Source organism: Schistocerca nitens, chromosome 5, assembly GCF_023898315.1.
Source record: "Schistocerca nitens isolate TAMUIC-IGC-003100 chromosome 5, iqSchNite1.1, whole genome shotgun sequence".
Lineage (NCBI taxonomy): Eukaryota > Metazoa > Arthropoda > Insecta > Orthoptera > Acrididae > Schistocerca > Schistocerca nitens.
This window is the reverse complement of record NC_064618.1, coordinates 775253734-775273248: the sequence shown is the minus strand read 5'-3', so window position 1 is coordinate 775273248 and position 19515 is coordinate 775253734. Positions and strand designations below refer to the sequence as shown.

At 43.3% G+C, this 19515-nt stretch overlaps 1 protein-coding gene across 1 annotated transcript in view; it reads right to left on the bottom strand.

The window, feature by feature from the left end:
* The window catches only part of LOC126259570 (nephrin-like), a 1073586-nt gene that overhangs the window by 763350 nt on the left and 290721 nt on the right, over positions 1 to 19515 (bottom strand). The window lies entirely within an intron of this gene.

Sequence of the window (19515 nt, the reverse complement as noted above, 5' to 3'; positions counted from 1 at the left end):
TTTGTTACATCTATGTATGGAGCTTTATCAACATAATAAGTCACCAGCTCTTCAGAAGAATGTACCTAGTAGTTCATCACAAAAGTTACGACACTCTGTTAGGGTGTACGTGTGCAAGTAAATCAGCTAGTTTATCCTTATTTACTTCCACGTAGCCCTGTGGATAAACAGGAGCACATGACAGCAATGCATTGTTGAGTGCAGAAAGCAACAGGTTAAAATTGTGGACAACTAGTCAATCAACGAAATTCTTTCCTATGACACGACCATATTCATACTGAAAAATGGTTCAAATGGCTCTGAGCACTATGGGACTTAACATCTGTGGTCATCAGTCACCTAGAACTTAGAACTACTTAAACCTAACTAACCTAGGGACATCACACACATCCATGCCCGAGGCAGGATTCGAACCTGCGACCATAGCAGTCTCGCGGTTCCGGACTGAGCGCCTAGAACCGCTAGACCACCGCGGCCGGCTATTCATACTGAAACTTCATAAATTCACTGACGTGTAATATTACTTTATCGTCTTTTTTGACTCTTTCACTGATTCCTTTAATTACTTTGGCCACCAATTACGGAAATCAAAGATGTCTGTTGTTTGTACGATTTCAACAGCATATTGCATGGTCTTACCCGAAGCTACTTCTAATTCTACGAGGGTAATCCCAAAGTACATAGACCTGTTTATTTCTGCAATCGTTTGCGTCAGTTTTCGGCTTCAACATTTAGCTATTTTTCGACATAATCACCATTTCTGTCAATGCATTTTTGTATACGCTGTTGCAGCTTTTGTATGCCCATGTCATACCAGCTCGCCGCCATGCTGAAGAAGGATGGAGCCACTGGCGTGATTTTTGCTTGGTCTCAGGTGTAATGTGGTATACCCAGGTTTCGTCACCCCTGACATTTGAGTCCAGAAATTTGTATTGTTCGGCTGCAATGAGGTGAAGAAATGCGTGGGAAGCATCAGCTTGTTGCCGCATGTGGTCCTCAGTCAGCATGCGTGGCACTCATCTTGCCCATACCTTCCCGTAGTTCAATGTTTCCGTTAAAATTCTGTGAGCGGTGCCTCGGGAAACCTCAGGAACCAACGTGCAGAGATAATCCAGGGTGATCCGCCGATCTTCACGCATGCTTTGCTCACCCTTCAACACTGTCTCCTCAGAAATTTACGGTCTCCCGCTCCTTTGTTCGTCGTGAATTTCTGTCCGACCAGCTACAAACGAACATTTTTGACATCCATGCACGACTCACCATACACTTTCGTCAATGTGCGATGGATTATAATCGGTGCAATGCCCTTTGCGTTCAAAAACCGAATAAATGCGCGCAATTAGCACTTGGCGGTAACATCCAACGGGAGCTCCATTCTCAACGGCTACAAAGCCAAGACTGAGCGCCTCAGCGCGCGGCGTGCGCATTTTTACATACAGCGCGTGAAGCACTCTTCATAACAGTGTGACCAACTGCCACACAGAGTTCTGTACTTATAAAAAAATAGGAAACCTTACTTTTGGGATTAAGCTCGTGCATACTCTCACAGTGAGTATATTCTGTCAGATTTCCGAATTTTCCTATTGATAACACCAAAATCACAATCAGGTGGCACCAGAGAATGTCCCTGTATGGGAAAATAATGGTGTACATATTGAAATCTTCCAGTAGTAATGAGGGTTTGGAGAAATCTAACGACAACACTATTTTTATCAGACTTGGACAGCCTTAGGAAAATAAGTGTACGTACTTATTAGAATTTGGCAACTCCCTAGTAATGTAATCCAAGATAAAAGCACAAACTTCGTTCGGGCCTTTCTTAGCCTCCCCATCAGGACATAAGTAAAATTTAGCAGTATTGCCCGTAAAGATGTTGATATTTAAGACATCAATGGCGAGTTACCACTACAGGAAGTATTTTAATGGGGGAATCACTGCCAGTTTCAGATATGTAATATAGTCAACACATATTACAGCAACTTAATCAACACATAATATAATCAACACAATTACAGCAACTTCATTGTCTTCTTCACAGACATTACAAAAAGATTCTAATTTTCTTGTGAACCTGTTTCTCTCCACTTATGGACTAAATACGTGTACTAAGCTGCTGTTACATGTATCGCACACTCATTCAACGATGAACTTTTCCACTTAAGATCCTCACAAGTACAGCAGATAGAAGTTTGTGCACTCCTAAATTACAGACAAAACCCCTCTTTAAAAATACTGCGGTACCGCCAACTGGACATGTGTCGTTCATAATACTTATCCAAGAACATTTCATGCATTATTTTGATACTGAGCTTATCAGTCAAATATTCCACATCTCTTGTAGTATCCCTCTTGGATTGATATGAGCGCATGTGCTGGTGGCTCCCCATGTACCGAACAGACGAAACACTTCTCACACAAGCGTTTACAGCACAAACAGTACCTCTCCAGGAATAGAGATGTTTCTGAACTAAAAGGAAATTTTACGTCGTTTCTACAGGCCAGAGATGTATGGTAGATGTGTTATTTCTACGTCAAACTGTTGACATTGTAACCACGAAAATGTGAATAATTCATACAGTGTCAAATTGAGGCGAAGTGCTGTTTCTGTAATACACGATTCTGCTCTCTAAAAGCTAAGTTCATTAAGAGCGGCAGCCACACAGATGATTTGTGGCATTCAATATTTTTTATTGTAAAAAGGGTTTATGCTGAAAAATTTGATTGATGAAGTGAAATAAGAATTCCAAACCATTCCTGTGCAAGTAATGAACTATGTAGGGCGAAAAAACATAGACTTAGTACGTAGAGGAAATTAGCGATGTCATCAATTGCAGAATAAAAATTTAAAAAAGAAAGAGGAATACCATTCATAACCCCGCTTCCTTCCACAAAGTACGTGGCAGATGTAGATAAGTTTCACTGTAATGGCATTTCGCTATTAGAGACTTAAATTACGCGAAGTTGACTCGCACATTAATCGCACTGAAATCGCCAGAGAAGTCACGCGACGAGCATAATGTAAAAGCCAGATACCGTCACAGATAGGGAACGTAAAAATAAAAGTTCTGACGCGTAGCTACCGAGGGACGTGATCGAAAATGACGGTAACGCAAAAGAACTACTTACCATTTGGAACTATATCACCTTGAAGCTGATTTGAAGATAAGCGCAGAACACTTCAAATATAGGCAAATACAGGCAAGCAACTACTATTCAGTAGGATGTATGTAACGTAAGATTTGTCAGGTACTAGTACACTACTGGCCATTAAAATTGCTACTACACGAAGATGACGTGCTACAGACGCGAAATTTAAGCGACAGCAAGAAGATGCTGTGATATGCTTATGATTAGCTTTGCAGAGCATTCACGTAAGGTTGGCGCCGGGTGGTGACACCTACAACGTGCTGACATGAGGAAAGTTTCCAACCGATTTCTCACACACAAACAGCAGTTGACAGGCTTTGCCTGGTGAAACGTTGTTGTGATGCCTCGTGTAAGGAGGAAAAACGCGTACCATCACGTTTCCGACTTGGATAAAGGATGGATTGTAGCCTATCGCGATTGCGGTTTATCGCATCGCGACATTACTGCTCGCGTTGGTCGAGATCCTATAACTGTTAGAAGATATGGAATCGGTGGGTTCAGGAGGGTAATACGGAACGCCGTGCTGGATCGCTACCAACTCGTATCACTAGCAGTCGAGATGACAGGCATCTTATCCGCATGGCTGCAACGGATCGTGCAGCCACGTCTCGATCCCTGAGTCAACACATGGGGACGTTTGCAAGCCAACAACCATCTGCACGAACAGTTCGACGACGTTTGCAGAAGCATGGACTATCAGCTCGGAGACCATGGCTGCAGTTATTGACGCTGCATCACAGACAGGAGCGCCTGTGATGCCGTACTCAACGACGAACCTGGGTGCACGAATGGCAAAACTTAATTTTTCGGATGAATCCAGGCTCTGTTTACAGCATCATGATGGTCGCACCTGTGTTTGGCGACATCGCGGTGAACGCACAATGGAAGCGTGTATTCGTCATCGCCATACTGGCGTGTCACTCGGCGTGATGGTATGGGGTGGCATTGGTTACACATCTCGGTCACCTCTTGTTCGCATTGACGGCACTTTGAACAGTGGACGTTACATTTCAGATGTGTTACGACCCGTAGCTCTACCCTTCATTCGATACCTGCGAAACCCTACGCTTTCAGCAGGATAATGCACGACCGCATGTTGCAGGTCCTGTGCGGGCCTTTCTGGATACAGAAAATGTTCGCCTACTGCCATGGCCAGCACATTCTCCAGATCTCTCACCAACTGAAAACGTCTGGTCAATAGTGGCCGAGCAACTGGCTTCACTACTCTTGATGAACTATGGTATCATGTTGAAGCTGCATGAGCAGCTGTACCTGTACACGCCATCCAAGCTCTGTTTGACTCAATGCCCAGGCGTATCAAGGCCGTTATTACGGCGAGAGGTGGTTGTTCTGGGTACCGATTTCTCAGGATCTATTAACCCAAATTGCGTGAAAATGTAATCACATGTCAGTTCTAGTATAATATATTTGTCGAATGAATATCCGTATATCATCTGCATTTCATCTTGGTGCAGCAATTTTGATGGACAGTAGTGTAGATTCATAACATACTGTTGAAATGAAAATGGCTCAGTGCCTTCTTATTCTAGTTAAGATTTAACAATAGCTTTCTTTTATGTCGTCACTTTCCCTCAATAATATCGTTCTTTTAATTCTTTTCTTTCAGAGGAGAAAAGTGTCGACGTCTCCTGTCTGGGTTTGGTATTTCCCATCATAACGTCCTCCCTTAGGCGAGCCTCTTCGACCTCAGAGTAGTAGTTAACCTAACCTGCTAGATTATTTGATGGATATATTCTAATCTCCGCTTACCCTTCCCGGCTATGTCCTCTATGACTGGCTCTGCTATCATGAAAGGTGTTTCTTATATCTCCTACCACATTTCCTATCAACCTGTCGCCTCATTTAGTGTTTCCAATATAACTGTGGAGTTACATAGATGTGGCCACCTGTCAAAAGCCTGAAAAACCTCCATTTGTAATGAGGACCACTGTGAAATGTTCAAGAAGAGAACAGTGAGTTCCTGAAAGGCACCAACAAGGATGTGGCACCATGCCGTGTCCAGCTGCGCCAGGTTTCTTTGGATGAGGAGCTTCGGTGCGAACAGCCCGATGGCGGTGGTCTCACAGATTCTCGACTGGCTATAAATCCAGGGAGTTTGGTTGCCATGGAATCCTGGAATGCACATCCTGGCCCTCGTCGAACCACGCACGTACACAGCAAGCTGTGTGACACTTTGCATTGTCCTCCTGGTAAATACCATCGTGTCGAGGGAAAACGAACTGCATGTAGGAACCGAAATGGTCCTCAACGATAGATGGAGACTTGCGTTTACGCTTTGTTCTTTCCAGAATGGCGAGATGAGCTAGGGAATACCACGAAAACACTCCCTGTACCATAAGACTCCCTCCTCCGGCCTGGGCGATTCCGACGATGCAGCGTCCATCTGTTCCATAGAGCATAAAACGCGATTCATCTGAAAAAGCTACCTGTCGGCATCCAGTGGACGTCCAGTTGCGTGACTGTCGTGCAAATTCGAGGCTTCGTCGCCAATGGTGAGCAGTCAGGATGAGTGCATGAACCAGACGCCTACAGCGGTGACCCATATGCAGCAGTGTTCGTTGGACCTTTGTTGAGTCGCTGTTGGTAGCCCTTGGTTCATCTGGGCGGATAATTGCTCAGCAGTAGCACTTCTATTAACCCGTACTCACCACCGCAGCCGCCGTCCGCCTTATGGCCCATGATGCACCACAGTTGCATCGGCGCCGCTTTTGGATAGCGCCATTTAGCCATGAACGGTATACTATAACCACGGCGGCTCACAAACAGTTTAAAAACAGCCATTTCGGAAATGCTTCTACCATTGATCCGAAAACCAATGATCACGCCCGTTTGGACGTCAGATCAATCACTCCGTTTTCTCATTACGACAAAGACTGCTATGTCCCCGTTACGCTTTATTTAGTCTCTCTTGCTGGTGCCGCCACCTGCTGCCTGTGGGTGGTTATTGCATGTTGACGCCGAACACATTAATATGACTGGATCGTGTATTTTATTTGTCGCCCATCTGAAGAGAACCACCTAATCCCATTCAGTTAAATCACAGTATCCTTCGGTAACACCACACCTCCTTCGATTCTCCTCTTTCACAAGTCTCCTAAATTCCATGATTCACTTCCATACAGTGCAATGCTCCAGGTGCACATTCTCGTAAATTTTGCCTCAAAATAAGGCCTATACTTAAAATTACGTTACGTCTCAAGAGAAATTCACTCTTTGCATATACAGGACAATTTGTTACCTCATCCCTGATTCGCCCAATGTACCTTTTTTTTTTCAACGGCAGTAGAATTTCTTTACTTCGTCTACAACGTGGTGCCCAATTTTAAATCTAACACCGCTCTCATTAATACTACTCATCAATACCTTCGCCTTTGAAAGGTATAATAGTTTACTGGCACTCATCAATACTTTCGGCTTTGAAAGGTGTTATAATTTACTCTCACTCAAAATCCTGATGTAGACCATCAAATGTCTGCATGTTTCAGTACTGAAATCTCCGTGGACATACAATTTGCCAGATCAGTCGACTGATTCATATAAAAGGACATATACATGTTTAATCTGTCTTCGATCCTCCACTCGTACTTTCCTCACCCTGTAACCCCTTGCTCTTCTAAATTATAAATAAGGCTATTTCAAATAATAAGGTAGGAAGTTCTTTGCAAGAAAAGCTATATTCAAGAAATGAGTACCTACATCAAATTACAAAGGCACTGGGAAATACTCATTGCCCATTTCGTCACAGTGGTTATCTTATCATTTGTTTCTTCTTTAAACCAATTCGTCAAATAAGCATAAAATAAATCAGGATCCCGTTCCAGGACTCCATTAACAACCGCCTGAACTGACGTCATAAGTTCTTAAATGGCGACTGTGCAGTTGTTTCTTTAACTGCCCGAAGAAATGAAATCGCTTTATGTTACATCCGGTTCCTGCGAAAGATTTTCCAATTAATCCGCTGGAAGCTCCGAACAGATTACAAGTAACTGAAGCCATATGCGATCGCTCATTGTTGGAGTAACACGACATCCCTAGAAACCAATTCCAGTCGTTTCCTCAAAATCATCTGCAACGTTCTAGTGTGGTACAATAACTGGCAGCATCCACTGTCTTTTTACAGACGAAACAATAAGTGTGCAGCACACCCTGAATGCCCAAAAGAATGATGCATAGCTTCCTTCACGGATACCGTTGGTTTGAACTGGGTATGGGCGGTAAGGGTGGTGGGGAAGAGAAGGGAGAACGTGTTTCCTTAATTATTGAATATCCATCGTATTAAGGTCTTCTCGGCCTGATGTCATCAACTGGAGTGTCATAATATTAATATTAGAGGCATTCACTTAAGTGTTAGTCCTAAAGAAGTATTCCACCGCCGGCCGAAGTGGCCGTGCGGTTAAAGGCGCTGCAGTCTGGAACCGCAAGACCGCTACGGTCGCAGGTTCGAATCCTGCCTCGGGCTTGGATGTTTGTGATGTCCTTAGGTTAGTTAGGTTTAACTAGTTCTAAGTTCTAGGGGACTAATGACCTCAGCAGTTGAGTCCCATAGTGCTCAGAGCCAAGTATTCCACCTCCTCTTTATTTTATCTTCCTGTCTCAGGGAAGACATACACATTAATTAACTTTACAGACTCTCGAAATTTTTCTTTCTGCGTTTCTCTCGGTAGTTGCAGTTGATTATCAGCTACGCCTTCAGAAAGTATGATGTAGCTTCTTCATGAATTCCGAATCCAGCAGACATCATTTCCAGCTTATGATGGTACAGCTCTCACTTTGTCTCCAACGTTTGCATTACTATAGGGAAAGCAAATACCGTGTATAGTGCTACACATGTGACGATTCTACAAACTGAAATCGGGTTTTTTAAAACTTTGCGTTTTGCAAAACACAATGTCTTTCTTTACTTTTCTTTACCATTGTTCAGCAATATTTTTGAAACTTAAGTGTCATCTGCAGTGTGTCCTATTTTCATTAATGTCAATTATTATTGCCTGGTCCGATAGCACGTGAGCAAAAAAATAATGAAAAAATCGTATCTTTCTCTGCTGTAAAATGTTTGTTCTTTTGTTCTTCTCCCGTGAACAGCAGTTATGGATATTCTGTAACTACCTCTTTAAAAAAACTGTCCATGCGTTATGTGTTTCGTGATATGTAATTACGCCCAGTGCTTTCTACACCTTCTGCCACTTGACTGATACTTGATATTGCAGTTTTTATTCATAAAACGAATAATTCAAAAAAAGTAAGGCTCCACACTTATCGGCTGTGTCACCGCCGCTACTAAGTTGTTCATCATGTTCTTTCTCTCTCTCTCTCTCTCTCTCTCTCTCTCTCTCTATCTCTCTCTCCCTCTCTCCCTCTCTGTGTGTGTGTGTGTGTGTGTGTGTGTGTGTGTGTCTGTCTGTCTGTCTGTGTGTGTGTAAGACGGAGAGAGAGAGAGAGAGAGAGAGAGAGGGGGGGGGGGGGGGGGAATTGTTAGGCATGCAGGGGGAGACTGGGAGGAAGGGATGGATTGAGATGCAGTCATTCAGATAGCGAAATGAGAAAATGTATTCTTTTCTAATAGAGTAGCTTTATTTTTTTGACCATTTTGAGAATACTTCACCTTATGTCTGCTGTTGGAAAACTAGTTTAAATATAGCCGTTAAAACTAACTGGAAATAAGAAACCCTCACTTGTTACTTAAGTTGTGCACTGTATCAATAAATTTGTGACGCTTTTTCTTTAACAACTCATGAGATCCTCCTCAAAGTGGCCAAAACCTGCATTACTTTGATGTTAATAGTGATTCCGAAATGAAGTGCCAGAGAAGCGTCGGAAAGTAAACGAGGATGAGTTTCTCATCACAATGATTGTAGGAAAAAAGAAAACCATTCGCTATTATGTAGGAATGGTTAAAAATAAATACAGTGATGAATATTTAACAAACTTTTTGAAAAAGTCACTAGCAGTTCCTTCGTATTCCCTGAAAAAGAGAATATCTCTCATTTAGAACGACGCGAAATCGCGACAATTTTAAATCCACCAAACATCAATAACCGTGGACAGTACTGCTTTGATGATTTGAAAAGTTTCAATGTTTCAGCCTGATCTAGCATTTGTATGTTAATCTGTTCGTATTGTAATAGTACAAACAATGAGTAAGGATTAGTTTTATGTTTCAGTGACCATTATTGACTTCGTAATTTACCCACTATTCAGATTACTACCGAGCTCACTTACGTTAATGTGTTAGACGATTTTTTCTTAGCTTTTTCAAAAAAATATAATTTATTTTTTGGAACCGCTATTGGAATACTGATTTACTTGATTGTGCTATTGTGCTAACATAAAGTACATTTAACTTAATTATTTCCGAAATTAAAACAATAAATAAATAAAAAAATTACGAAATACTCCCGAGATTTGGGAATGACCCATATACTAGTGTGGAAAACTTTACAGCGAACTCAACTTTCACATGACTTGTACTGCCAAGTAACATATCTTGATGAAACTTGGGCCATACTAGAAAAAACTGTTACAGTGTAGTACATTGGGTAACTGAAGGAAATACCCAATGACATGAATACATATAATACTTTTATTCAACGACAATAATTACATTGAAGTCTCTGCGATTTATAGCGGTCCCTGGACATTAAAAAGGCGGGACATGGTTCTCAGCAGCATGTGTATTCACCACAGACGGCATGTTCTGCAATGTGCTCCCATGCTGGCCACAAGTTGGTAAAGATTTTTCTAATGAGGCGTTTCATTCCACCACCAGCGAGTCGAAAACTGCCAGATGGTCGTTGGTGCATGAGGACGTGCAGCAATACATCTCTCCAACCCATTCCACACACTTGCTTGATGCGATTTAAGCCGGGCGAACAGGCAGGCCAGTTCATTCGCCGATTGTCTTCTTGTTCCAAGAGGTCCTTCACCTACAATGTGGGTGCAGTCGAGCATTGTCATCCATAAAAATAAAATCAGGGTCGACTGAGACCGTGAAAAGTCTCATTTGGCGAAGCAGTACAGTTTCACAACAATGCTGAATGGTGAGCGTACCGTGACACAAGTTCTGGCTGTCAGTACGATCTTGCAACATTGTGCCTCTCCACGCTGTTCATCGTAGACAATGTTCCCGGGTGTTTTATTTGTTCCCTGCCCTCGCCATGTGAAGGCATGTCGAGCGATGTCCAACGTGATCGTTTTTGTGGTTCAGGTGTTATGGTGTGGAGAAACGTAATGTTGCTTGGGCGTACTAATCTTCGAATCTTTGAACACGTTTCTTGCAACCGGTCAAAGCTACTGTGACAATATACCAAGAGTACATTCGGTCCTGACTTCATTTGTAAGTATGAGAGTGCGCGAAGTTAACGAACAGCGCAGGTAGAGACTCTCTTGGATCGAGAAGATATTTGGCGAATGCATTGGCCAGCCCTTTTCCCATCTGAAATCCCATCGTTCACGTGTGGGATGCGTTGGAAAGAAGTACTTCAGCACTTCTAGAGGCACCAACAGACATCCCACAGCTGTCAACGGCGCTGGTGGTAAAGTGGGACGATGTACCACAAGAAGTCCTTAAAAATGGTACAAATGGCTCTCAGCACTATGGGACTTAACTGCTGAGGTCATCGGTTCCCTAGAACTTAGAACTACTTAAACCTAACTAACCTAAGGACATCACACACATCCATGCCCGAGGCAGGACTCGAAGCTGCAACCGTAGCGGTCGCGCGGTTCCAGACTGTAGCGCCTAGAACCGCTCGGACACTCCGGCCGGCCAAGAACTCCTTAACTATCTTATAGCCAGCATGAGAGCACTTTGCGGGGCATGGACAGAACGATGACCCGCCTTTTATAAGGTCTGGGGGACATCATGAATCGCACTGATTTCACTGTAATTATAGTTCTTGAATAAAATTTTCATTTGTATTTCCCTCACTGCATATTTCTTACAGTTACGTTGTGTGCCGTACTTCCTTTTTCTGTGTATGGCACTAGTTTATCGAGTTATATTCCTGCAAGTGACACAAGGTGGGAACGTTAGTTTGGTCTTGTAAGTTTTGCACACCAATATGATACACAATGTTCGAACTCTAGATTCTATTTAAGGAGATACCTTTGTTTGATTCACTAAGTCTGACAGATTTAAATGGAATAAAAATTTCTTAGGCAGCTTAGGTGACTGGTTTTTGTCACTGGACTCCAGTCTGGTTTGATGTGTTTTGTTTCATGATTTGGTTTTACTTCCGATTATGTAAGAGAGTAAAATGGATCTAAATTTAACTTTTGAATATTAAACATTACCATTATTTTAATGGACGCTAACTACTAACAAACATTCATAAATGGAAATCTTTCTTATTACAATTGTGTAAATCAGTCAGCTTTTCCTTTCCTGTGATAACTAAAACTAAAAATAAATACAGCATTAATTACAAAACGGTGCATGCGTCTTATTTTAGTTTTTTTCAGACACCTATTTGTAAACAAAATAAACTTTCTTCACAATACTGATAAGATGGAGTTAATATTTGCCGATTTTGGAAGATCACTACCAGCGGCTTAGTGCTATGCAAAAAAATATTCAATGTTAAGAAACAAATTTTACTCTTCGAGTCACTTTTTAGTACTAAACATTAGTAAAATGTGACTGAAGTAAACATTATTTCGTAAATTGATATCACAGTCGCTACCACAAATCAGTTGAATTTAAGTTTAAACCCATTTAAAACTTTCATCATTCTGTCAAACGAATAAGTTATAGGTGAAAAATAGAACGGACAAGAACATGAGAGATATTTGAGTTTTTTGTGATGTGTTTGACATTTGTTGTACTTTCATGAAAGATAATGAGCAATTTATTGGGAATTTTAATCAGAAGTTTGAATGAAGTGTTTTTATTACAAATTAACACTACGAATTTTTTGTTATTTCTGGACTATCGGAAGCTTGTTTATAGTTTGGGATCTCGCATAGATCAATTTAATCATTTTATCACCATGGACAGAACGCCAAGTATTCCAGCACTCGTGGGTATAACATCTACACGGACACTAATTATTTGGAGTCTGTTTACCCAGTCGTTTCACGCCATTTTGATGTTTCTGTGACGTTATGTTAGTCTGTGTCGTGCAATCTTCCACACAAGGTATTATTGTTCTCTTGTATTTCGTGTATGGGTGTTCCTGGCTCTGTTTTGTGTTTTCCTTCCTCATAAGGTTGTGTTAAGTCTGTGTAAAATGTTTCTAGCGCTTAGTGTTAGTATGTCAGTGAGTAATTGCGCTAGTAAGTGTCCCATCCATCCCCAAAATATATTGGTTGTTGATTTCGTATATGTTGATACCTGGAAAATTGAATTTCTTGTCTAGTGCTGTCTAAAGAGTGAATTAAATTTCTGTGAAGATTGCACAGATGTCGAAGTGTAGTTCATTTACCTAAATATTCGGCGTACATGTGGCACGCAGGCCGGCCGCTGTGGCCGAGCGGTTCTAGGCGCTTCAGTCCGGAAACGCGCTGCTGCTACGGCCACAGGTTTGAATCCTGCCTCGAGCATGCATGTGTGTGATATACTTAGGTTATTTAGGTTGAAGTAGTTCTGAGTCTAAGAGACTGATGACCTCTCATGTTAAGTCCCATAGTGCTTAGAGCCGTTTGAATTTGGTGCCAAGCTAAATGAATTATAGAAAGATTTTTTTAAAAATAAGTCTTGATCGCTTTTTGCTATGTAGCCATTATCAAGTGATAATTTCAGAAAAAATATTCGTAGAATTCTGTTATCGTGCCATTGCTGTGGTAGTTATATAACACTTTGGGTTAGTTATTTTAAAAACGTCATTTTACAGTCAAATATGACCGTGATATACTTTTAAAACTTTTACGTGACTGAGAACCCAACTACAAGAAGTTAATCGACATACAAAGAAACTTCCTCAAATAAAACCTCGTGCTACAACAACCTCTACTGCCCTAAAACCTTTGCCTGTCCATTCTACCCTCTCTGCACTTCCCCTCCCTCATCACACACACACAAACAAACAACAAACATATTAAACCAAGCAACAAACTGCACTACATGTTATATATTACAGAAATAATAATACCCACTGAATATGACAGAACGTTGTCGCTACATGTATGGGCAAATACTGAGAGAGGAGAAAAATATTATGTTTTGCAGGATATGGAGAATTTAAAACTGCAAAAAACACGGAAAAATTACATTAGGAGGTAGAGTATTTGTGTTATTTTCCTGCATTGTTTACACGGCGGCCAGTCGGCATCGGCCGGTCCTCTGACGCGAAGTTAAATTTTTTTCTTAACTTCTCTCTAATGGTGTTATGGTCTTGGTTAATAGATTTTGTGATTGCCAGCTTACCTTGTTAATCATACTTTCATTACTCCTGGTTATGTTAGGTCACGCAGCCAGTCAGCAAGGTATCGCGGATTTTTATCACTTTTCCTGAAATTTTGAGCTCCATCCTCTAGCTGGATATGACGTACACTATTTCCTCTGTCTCGTGATTGGTCGGACGTCGTTCCGACAGTAAGACTGCACCCTTCCATGACCTTCCTGCCTCGCTGACGCTCTGGCATTTCCTATCAGGCACACGCAGTTGTATACCGTATACCAGAATACAGCCTCTTGTTTTCAAATGAATCCTTTTGTTTCACAAGAGCACCATTATGATACCCAACAGCCTCGTTCATCCTGGCCACTATCCACATGCACATGTACAGAGTAAGACTTTGTTCACGAAGGCCTAGGCGCAGGTATGCTGAAGACACAATGCACTTAACAGACATTGTTTGCATCTTGGGAAGCAATCTTAAGATCTATTATTAAGATGGCCAAATTGCTTAATGCAAAGTATATCAAACAGAAGTTCTCACCCTGCTGCTGAAACATACCTCCACCTGATACAGAGGCGGTTGTTTCTCTGGTACTAAATACTCTGGATACGCCAAGTGAACCATAACAAGGGAAGTGTAGAGAGTTTATGTTTGATTAGTTAGGCTTTTAACTGATAAAAATAAAAATAAATACGAAAAATAAATCATGTCAGTGTTGCAAGGAATGCGTCTTTGGACTCCGAGTACTTTATTTAAATGAATAACGCTGTCTGTTGTTCCACGTATTAAATTGTGTCGTAGTAAAAAAAGGATTTAAATGTATAATCCACTTCATTTAAGAAATGGTATAATGGTACTGCGGACAGGAACTTTAAATACGTAATGTTTGCCTTTCAGAGTTGGTATGATGACTGAATGTATATCAGACAAAAGTGAGACTACACTTGTGCAGTTAAAATGTAAATGCCTTGTGGTTAGGGCCTCCCGTCGGGTAGACCGTTCGCCTGGTGGAAGTCTTTTGAGTTGACGCCACTTTGCCGACTTGCGTTTGGATGGGGATGAAATGATGATAATAAGGATAAACAATACCTAGTCACTGAGCGGAGAAAATCTCCGACCAAGCCGGGAATCGAACCCGGGCCGTTAGGCATGACATTCCGCCGTGCTGACCACTTTTTTTTAATCTCATTTTGTTTGATATTTTTCGTTGCATTTGGTCGGGGCGGATGTCCCATGTGACCCGCTGAGGTTCAGTGTTGAGCCGTTGGGTCAGTATTTTTTATTACAGAGGGCAGCTAACCCTCTGACCGAACACGCTGGGCTACAGTGCCGGCAGACCACGCAGCTACCAGGGGCGGACATGTGTGCAGTTATTGAATTATATACCGGAGATGTGGCCATGTCGCTTACGGTTTTTCTACATTTCCATATACTTTTCTACAGATACATATATACACTGCAAACCAACGTGAAGTGCATGGCCGAGGGTAAGTCCAACTGTAACAGTTGTTAGGGTTCTTTTTCAGTCTCATTCTCATATGGAGCGCGAGGAGAAAAGTTGCATGCTTCTGTGCGTGTGGCCGGCCAGTGTGGCGCTACAGTCTGAAACCGCGTGACCGCTACGGTCGCAGGTTCGAATCCTGCCTCGGGCATGGATGTGTGTGATGTCCTTATGTTATTTAGGTTTAGGTAGTTCTAAGTTCTAGGGAACTGATGACCTCAGAAGTTAAGTCCCATAGTGCTCAGAGCCATTTGAACCTCTGTGTGTGGTGTAACTACTCTGATCTTATTCTCACGATCCCTATGTGAGCGCTATGTAGGGTCTTGTAGTATATTCCTAGAGCTATCATTTAAAGCCGCTACTGGAAAATTTGTTAGTATACTTTTTCTGAATAGTTCTATCTTCATGGAAGTACAGGCAAAACTCATTAAAAGATGCTGAGCAGAATACTTACGTGACCTTTGTGAAAATGTTCTGTATTTTCCCATAATGGCTGCTGTATCGGTCAGGTTTAACTTTCTTCTTTTAAAATTGTCGTAGGGAGAAAAAACATTTTGTCTCCCAGAGGCGCTAGAGGAAAACGGAAAGGTATTATTTGGTGAAACAGTACGAAAGAACTGAGCGCTCTGATGTTTACATATAATTCTGAGTTGGTGTTGATCTGAATCTTATAGCGCTATTAGTTTCAAGTAAATGTTCAGCTGTCCAAATGTGTGTGAAAGCTTATGGGACTTAACTTCAAATGGTTCAAATGGCTCTGAGCACTATGGGACTTAACATCGGAGGTCATCAGTCCCCTACAACTTAAAACCACTTAAACCTAACTAACCTAAGGACATCACACACATCCATGCCCGACGCAGGATTCGAACCTGCGACCGTAGTAGTCGCACGGTTCCGGACTGAAGCGCCTAGAACCGCTCGACCACCGCGGCCGGCTGGACTTAACTGCTAAAGTAATCAGTCCCTAAGCTTACACACTACTTAACCTAAATTATTCTACGGACAAACACACAGACCTATGCCCGAGGGATGACTCGAACATCCGCCTGGACCAGCCGCACAGTACGAGACTGCAGGCCCTTTTACCACTCGGCTAATTCCGGGCGGCAGTTTCAAGTAAGAGAAATAGTTATGTAAGACAGAGACTTGAATTTTGTAAGGAAGTAAGTATGGAAACGACTTCACCCGGGCCCCAACAAGCATTGTACAACGCGGTCTTTTCTGACACAATAGTCTCTTCGGGGTAATAAGAAACGCTGTGTAGTTGCAGCGGGGGCTTTATCGTCCGGTCGTTACTTCCAAGGAAATCGAGTGCAGGGCAGCCTGCTGCCTGCCTGAGTGTCAATAAATATTAACGCGACTGGAGACAAGCCGTAGAAGGCGCAGGAAACGGGAGGAAATCCAACGGCACGGCAAGTAACGAGGTGTTGAATGGGACGGTGTTGGAGGAAGGGGGAGGGATGAGAGACTGGGGGCGTGACACAAGGAGCTGCGGCTTCAGGTGAGGAGGGAACAAGCGACGGCTGTCAGCCGCGCCTCCGTCGCCTAGCAGCGGGGACTACGGCGGAGTGGGAGCAGCGAGCAAGTCAATTCAAAACCTGCTGAACTTTCAAGTTCATTGTTCGCGAGCCAAGTTCTCGAATCCCCCCCCCCCCCCCCCCCCCTATAGAAATCCCCCAACCGGCTCCCAGTGCGCACCTCCGATTGCCGCGCTGCACCCTTTCCGGCCACCGACCTCGCCGCAGTTCCTGTGCGATCGTGCCTACCGGGGAGGTGTATAAAGACGGAGAAGTATGAAAAGACGCGAAGCGAAGAAAGCGGCACTGCCGGTGGAAGCAGGGTGAAGGAGGGAGGGGGAGCAGTCGCCACCCGCGTATGCGCGCGGCCTTAGCTACTACGGCACGCCGTATTGAAATCGCGACGGGCAGTTTCGCCGAGCGGCCACAGAACACTCGTTTCGGCTCGGCTGGAAGACGTCAGTCGGACAGCGCGGCGAGCCGGGCCGCGCACACGCCCGCACTGGCGGCCGCCGGCTTTATAAAGTTTACCAATCAAACAGAAATGGCGAAGTCGTTGTGAAATGTAAATGGCCCGGAACTTTAGTGCGCACCCTCTCAATACGGCTGCCGGCGGCCCGTGTTTTATTGCCGTAACCCTTTGCGATCCGGCCCCGCGCTGTCGGCCCAGTTCGGCCGTAAGGCAAACTTTGGCAGCGCGCACCGAGCGGGCAGGCCTGCCAACCACCCCTTCCAGTGCAAAACCAGCCCGGTCGGTTGGCGCAGTGCTGCGGCTTCGGTGGCCGGGTGCTGTTACGTTGCCGCCACCGCCACCACCCTCCGCTGTTTCCGGGGCGTGACACTGTTGCGGCTGGCGACCCGCTGTCCGCGCTGGAAGGAAAAAAAACACACACACACACACTGGCCGCATATGCGGGAGAGAAAGAGAGACGAGGGACAGGAGGAAAGAAACGGGGGGGATGAAACTGGGAATAACGGAGCTGAAGAGGAGGAAAGGCCTGACTGCTTTCCGAGAGATCGCTGACAGGACGCAACCCGCAGTGCGACGAATTTATAAAATTTGTGGCAGCCGCCGTATTGAAATCTGATCACCCGGAAAACAACGTATTTCTGGCCGTTCGTCTCATGAGTAAAACGTTTCAACGAGTTATCCTTTACCACAGACATCGTTCTAGTTTACGGTATTAGCACACAGCGACATATGAATAATAAAATGGACTGACCTCGACACACCTGGTGATAAATTATCGATTAAGAGTACAGTCCAACACACCCGTACGGAACAACACAGATAAAAACTCAGAATGATGTCACCAGCACAGTGATATTCACTACAGTTTATTTACTTTCGAATTTTCATGTTTGAGATTCCTCGAGTCCATAGGTATCTATTATGCAGTCGACTTCACTCCTTTTCTCCCTCTGGGATCTAAGTCTAAGTCCATAGCTTCTTTGACTATCTACTGTGAGCAATGCCTTCTAAATAGTCATAATATAGCAACATCTTCGTCTCAGTAGCTTCCATTACGTACCCTTGCATTTCCCTTTTTTCTTAATTTCTTCGTTTTTGGTGTGGTCTAATACTGAAAACCCAGCACTTTGTCCGCAATCATCCTTTTTGACGGCTAGTGGTTGACTCTTTCTTTCTTTTTTTAATTCACGTACTTCTGATACATTTATATATCTTCCAATCTACATGTGGCAACGGCCTTGCCGCAGTGGATACACCGGTTCCCGTGAGATCATCGTAGTCCAGCGCTGTCGGGAGTGGCCGGCACTTGGATGGGTCACCATCCAGCTGCTATGCGTTGTTACCATTTTTCTGGGTGCACTCAGCCTCGTGATGCCATTTGAGGAGCTACTCGACCGAATAGTAGCGGCTCCGGTCAAAGAAAACCATCATAACGACCGGGAGAGCTGTGTGCTGACCCCACGCTCCTCTTATCCACATCCTCAACTGAAGATGACACGGCGGTCGGATGCTCCCGATGGGCCACTTGTGGCCCGAAGACAGAGTGCAATCCATACGTGGTATACAGCAAACCCGTGCTTAACAGCACTGGTTAAAAACAGTCTTACTTGCAATTCTAGTTTTTTATTTTTCAACGACGCGTTTCGACTTATTTAGGCATCTTCAGGTTATTTTAATTTGGTATTTCTTAGAAGAATCTTTTAGTTATTGTAGCCAAAGAGCATCGTCGAATATATCAGGTCAACATCACCTTCGTTAAACTCAGTAAAAACTTTTCTAAATGGACGCGAGTGACACCAAGATCTGCATATCGCGTTCCTGTTCACAGGAGCGCGTAACAGAATAAGATGGGGGCTCAGGTAGTAAGCCTGTATATGCCTTCTGCTACTATTTTGAATATAAACCTTCCTTGTTTGTTTGTGACACCACTCCGAACTGTCCAACAACACGTTTCCTATGTCCAATCTTATTTTTAATACCTTCTACACCCTTTCCATTCGCCGGCACAGTTATACCTTGGCATCGTAAAGAAGAGCAAAATGTAATACTAAAACGCTTACAAGCTAGATCACGCCGCTCAACATCAATCACTATCGAATACTCAGTTTTCTTTTCATTGTTTTAATCTTCCTTATCATATTCTTCAAACAACTTCCTCATCATTATCTCCGGCAATTATCGCCTAGTCATCAGCGGATGGAGCAGTGTCTATCACACAACGTAAGCTTTCACGGTAGGTACTGAGTTTACTTGAAACTTCTGGGCTGGTAGGCCGAGGTCGGTATATAAAACTTTCTTGTAATGTTTCATCTGAGACTGGAACAGATACCTTCAGAGGTAAAGCGGTGAACTGCGACAAGAACCTGAGGGAGAGCTAAACATCTAGGCAGTGTAGAAGGCACCACAGCCCATCACGCGACGTCGACAGCGCGATTATCTTCGGTAATGCCAACATTCTCGGTTGAAAGTAATCGATCGTCATTCATATGATTCAACGTTGACAACCAAATTTTATT